Raw genomic sequence first — 6000 nt, 5'->3', positions numbered from 1 at the left:
AGGACCAGAGAGGGCAGGGATATGTGCCAAGATGACCAGCACCATCAATTTAGGCTGGAGTACAGTCTGAAAATGTCTGTTTGGACCATTGCAACTGGAATTTTGTTATTTTTTTTCTGAGTCTGTCTTTTTTTTCTTTTTTTAAGGGGAAAGTGTGAATGTAGTTTTCACTACCACAAATTATGCAGTTAATGTTTCCCATATTTGGGGAAATCGTGGGATCAGTACAAGTGGATGAACCTCAGCCTGTGAAAACCTCCTTCTTGATCTTGGCATCCTTCCTGCCAGGTAAGAATGATAACCTTTTTCCTAAACATGAAAGTGAAGCCTGCTGTGAGAGGACCAGACGCTCCAGAGGTATTTGGAAGCCGCAGGCTGTCTTTCCACTCATGGATCAGCACCACAGCTGAGAGTTTATCTGCACCGTAGCTTGTTTTGTTTTGTTTTGTTTTTTGAGACGGGGCTTCTTTCTGTAACAGTCTTGGCTGTCCTGGAGCTCACTCTGTAGACCAGGCTGGCCCCGAACTCACAGAGATCCGCCTGCCTCTGCCTCCCAAGTGCTCGGATTAAAGATGCCAGCTGTGGCATGTCTTTTATCTTTACAAAACTGAATCATGCTAAATGCCTGGCAATAATTGATTCCTGAGCCACTAGGACCTGGTAGGGAGTTGCTTAGAAATGCAGAACTCCAGGCCTCACCCAGGACGTTCTGGGTCACAACTTGAGTGTAACGAGGACCAAGGCCTGCAGGAAGCTGCTGTGCAAAGGAGTGGGTGTGTGGAGGGTGATGCTCTGCATAAATGAAGTTCCATGCAAGTGTGAATTCAAAAAGTGAACACTCCCCGACACATATTCTGCCCTCGTGCAGAAAGTGAACACTCCTCGACACGCACTCTGCCCTTGTGCAGAAAGTGAACACACCCTGACACACACCCTGCCCTCGTGCAGAAAGTAAACACGCCCGGACATGCACCCTGCCCTTGTGCAGAAAGTGAACATGCCCTGACACGCACGCTGCCCTCGTACAGAAAGTGAACACACACTCTGCCCTTGTGCTCTCTGCATGGTTTTGAAGAGGTCAAAGGAGAGCTGCTGCAGAGAGGCCCCCAGGCTCAAAGAAGCTGGGCACTCTGAGGGACAATACATCCATCGAATCAGAGTCCCCTAAATCATTAAACATTTTGGCCCTCTGCTTTGAATTTTGGGAAGGGAGGATGCTTTGCTGAGCTCCCAAAGTTGGACTGTCATGGAGCTCAGTTATTAATAGAAACACTCCATAAGTGGTTCCTCCAGCCAGTCACTATGCTTGGTGACTCCTCTGGCACCGTCTCAGAACTTCTAGTAGCTTGCTGTGACAGATGAGGGAAATGAGGTGCAGAGATACTACTGAGGAATGTGTCCAAGGTCACAAGGCCAAGCAGAGTTGGAGACTGGAGAGAAGGCTCAGCGGTTAAGAGCACTTGCCTGCTCTTCCAGAGGTCCTGAGTTCATTTCCCAGCAACCACATGGTGGCTCACGACCATCTGTGATGAGATCTGGCGCCTAGTGTGCACACATGCAGACAGAACACTGTATACATAACAAATTAATTAATTAATTAAAAAAAGAAATGACAGAGTCAAACTGTCAGTAGAGGGGTGTGGCTCACAGTATTGTCTGCACTGGAAGTCTGTGAAGTGTGTGTGTGTGCGCGCGTGTGTACTTGTGTGTGTGTGTGTGTGCGTGCACACACGTGTGTACGTGTGTACTAAGGCTAGAGGAGAAACTCAAATGGTGTCCTCATCTGCCACCCACCTTGTTTTTTGAGACTGGATCTCTCATCGGCCTTGGACTCATCAAGTCGATGGTAACTGACTACCTTGCCCCATCGTCCTTCCTGCACTGGAGTTGCGAGCATGTTCCTCCATGACTGACTGGGCTTCCAGTTTCCATCTTTAAGCTTACAAGGCCAGCACTTTATCAACTGAGCTTTGTATTTTGAGTGCATATAAAACCATACAGTAGCCTCCTGTTACGTGTGCACAGCAGATGCTTAAAAAAAAAAAATCACTTGAGGCCAGAGAGATGGTTCAGCACGTGAAGGACTTTCCACCAAGCCTGCCTATCTGAGTTTGGTAGAGAAGGAGAGCTGACTCCCTCAGGTTGTCCTCCGACCTTGACACAAACTTGTGGACACACACACACCCCTCACACAAATAAAGCAATAACAATGAAGGAAACCACATCAGCTGATTGGAACATTTGATTTGATCTTCAGATAAAAGCCCCTAGAGCAAGCCCTTATATTTAGCCATTCAGTTTTTCTCTGGGCCTGGCGTTTTGGATCTATCATTCATTGTGTTTTCTTCAACACACAGCAATCAGTGTCTATTTGGTGGCAGAACTCGTGCAAGACACAGGTCTGTGAAGGGGTTAATAAGATACAAGGAGGGGCTGGAGAGATGGCTCAGTGGTTAAGAGCACTGACTGCTCTTCCGGAGGTCCTGAGTTCAATTCCCAGCAACCACATGGCAGCTCACAACTGTCTGAAGATCCAGTTGCAGGGGATCTGACACCTTCATCCCAATCAAATAAAATAAAGTTTAAAAAAATATACAAGGATCATCCTATTGCAGCAGGGATTCACAGAGGAGAACTGGTTGTGCCCAGCAGATCGGGCACATGGAGCAAGAGCACTGTGGTACTTTGATTTGCAAGGCCCCCATAGGCTCATATATTTGGGTGCTTGGTCATTAGGGAGTAGTGATACTTGACAGGGATTAGGAGGTGTGTCCTTGTTGGAGTAGGTGTGGCCTTCTAGGAGGAAATGTGTCACTAGGAGTGGGCTTTGGGGTTTCAAATACTCAAGCCCGGCCCAGTGTCTCTCTCTTCCTGTTGCCTCTGATCCAGATGTAGAACTCTCAGCTCCTTCCCTAGCACTGTGTCTGATTGTATGCCACTATGCTTCCCACCATGACAGCAATGAACTAAAACCCTTTCTGTAAGCTGGCCTCAATTAAATATTTTCTTTTATAAGAGTTGCCAGGTTGTGCCAGGAAGTGGTGGCACACGCCTTTAATCCAAGCACTCAGGAGGCAGAGGCAGGCGGATCTCTGTGAGTTCAAGGCCAGCTTGATCTGCAAAGTGAGTTCCAGGACAGCTAAGACTCTCACACAGAGAAACCCTGTCTTAGAAAACCAATAAAAGGGTTGTTATGGTCATAGTATCTCTTCACAGCAAGGGAAACCCTAAGACAGACAGACACCCAGGGCAGGGGCACTGTAGGGGAAGCCCCTGAGCCAGGCTGAGGCACGCACAGTGCCCTCCTCGTCAAGGCTGGGAGGCTGGGGACAATGGCATTCCCGGAGTTTGGGGAGTTGCTGGTCTAGGTGTCTGCATTTGCCCTGTCCCATTCCATGGCGAGTACTCTCCATGAGCCTGGAAGAGGGCCTGACATTACTGCTGGTTCTGCCCTGCTGACGCATGAAGCCAATAGTCTGGTGTTCATGTCCCTTCTCTACATACTGCTTTGCCGCCTGATGACTTAGAGCCAGCCACTTCACCTCTGGGAGCTTCAGCTCTAACTTTTTGTAAAAGGGGATGGATAATAAAATCTCTGAGTTTCAGGATCCGGAATTGATGAAGCAAATTTGGGTAGAGAATCAATGAAACAATTAACATAGCTGTAAGCAATAACACACACACACACACACACACACACACACACACTGTACCCTCTAAAGGGATCCTTGTGTCTTAGGAAGATATAAGAAGGTGTGGCTAGGTGTAATGACAAGGTGTGTGGAAGGGGGAGGCTGTCACCCACAAGTCAGTTCTGTCCAGCAGAAATGACCAAATTAAGGCTCCTAATCAGAAGGATGCTTGCTCCAGAAGGTAGGGATGGACTCAAGTCTGCGCACATCCAGCTTGCCCCCACCTCTGTCCCCCCCCCCACCGTGTGTATTTATAGGAAGGGGCACAGGTGGGCAGCAACCATTGGCAAGGCCACGTGGGAAACACACGTTCTCACATTCACTCTGCCTCCTGCCCAATGCGGAGCTTCTGCTGAGCATGGCCGGTGCCCAGGAATTCTGAACGGGGCTGGAAGGTAGCAGGCCCTCCTTGCTGTCTTGTCAGTGTGCCCTGCTGGATGCCTGGCTGGGATCTCCTCTGTAGGAGGATGGGTGTGGATGTCAATCAAGGAAGAGCTGCCTGAGGACCATCAGCCCCGGGAACGGAGGGGGGCTCTTGAATTCATGCACTGGAATCGTCCATTCATTCATCCATTTCATTGATTTTCGCCAGAGAAGTGTGATGAGCAAGGGTGAGCGGGATCTCAAGGACGTGGGAGCAATTCAGCAGCTTCTTTTGCCATCTGGAGGCACATGACATCACTGGGGCTAGAAATAGTGTGAGCTGAGGCGGTAGCAGGTTACAAACGAAGATGCCGTTTGGGGTCGATGACCACCCAGAAAACAGTGACGGAAGCGACTGTAAATGTGGCACAGGTGCTGGTGTGGGAGCCTGCAAGGCTAAGACACTGCAAGGCTTCAGCAACAGAACACCATCATTATTATTGCTAGCATCACCACCATCAGCACTGTTTTGAGAAAGGGTCTCCTGTAGCCCAGGCTGGCCTCAAACTCTAACTGAGGATAACTGAGTTCGGATTTGTCTCCCTCCACTTCCCTAGAGCTGGGGTCACAAGCATATACCACAGTACCTGCTTTTCTGCCGTGCTGGAATCAAATCCAGGGCTTTGGGCCACACTAGACAAGCATCCTACTCGTTGAATTATGTCCTTAGTGCATCATCATTATCATCAATATCAACCACCACAACCACAATAAACAAGGTCTGTTTATGTAGCCCTGCCTGACCTAGAACTCACTAAATCAGTGGCTCTCAACCTGTGGGTTGAGACCGCTTTTCAGGTCAAATGACCCCTTCACAGGGGTCTCATATCAGATATCTTGTATATCAGATATTTACATTATGATTTATAACAGTAGCAAAATTACCACTATGAAGTAGCAAAGAAATGATTTTACGGTCAGGGGTCACCGCAACATGAAGAACTGTATTAAAAGGTTGCACCATCAGGAAGATTGAGAGCCACTGCTCTATATAAACCAATCTGGCTCTGAATTTACATCAATCCTTGGGCTTCTGCCTCCTGAGTGCTAGGATTACAGGCATGAGACCGCCTGGTTTGACCTCATTGTTAACCTGAAAACTCAGGATAAGCCTGGAGAGATGGCTCAGCAGTTGAAGCATCTCTTCTTGCTAGAGGACCCAGGTTCGATCCCCAGCACCCACACGGCAGATCACAACTGCCCATAACTGCAGTTCCAGGGGATCCAACACCTTCTTCTGGCTTCTGTTGGCACAAGGTGTGCATGTGGCGCACAGACATACATGTGAGGAAAACATATAGCATAAATCTAAAACTTTTTAAAACTTGGAGTAAAAATAACAGTTTATCTCCAAGTAAAGCACATTTGATACAATATCAGTCAAACTTCTGGTTGGATTTTAAAGGCAGCAAGAGGTTTAACAAAATTCTATATTCCATTTGAAAAAAAATACAGGACCCAGAATTGGCGAGTTGTATTTACTTTCTGATTTCATAGTACATTGGACATAACCAGAAGGAGCTGGTGTTGACATAGATCCACTGAGTATGGGAATTCCGTGATAAAGAGACTTTTCAAAACTCAGTTGCAAGGGCCCAGGGTGCCTCACTGGGCAATAATGCTTGCTGCAACAGTGGGTGACCTGAGTCGGATCCACAGAACCCATGTAGAGATGGAGAGAGAGAGCTGACTCTACACTATGACACACATACCTGCATATAATACACACACACATATATACTCACAACACTGTACACACAGCACACTAGTAATAAAAGTAAAAGTTAAGCGGCAAGAAAGAAATTTCAACAGGTTTTTTTTTCAGCTTCCACAGGGAAGGTCTTTTCTTTCCAAATACATATATGCATATATATATATATATACA

This window comes from Myodes glareolus, chromosome 21, assembly GCF_982192425.1.
Source record: "Myodes glareolus chromosome 21, mMyoGla1.1, whole genome shotgun sequence".
Classification (NCBI taxonomy): domain Eukaryota; kingdom Metazoa; phylum Chordata; class Mammalia; order Rodentia; family Cricetidae; genus Myodes; species Myodes glareolus.
Note: the sequence above shows the minus strand (reverse complement) of the source record.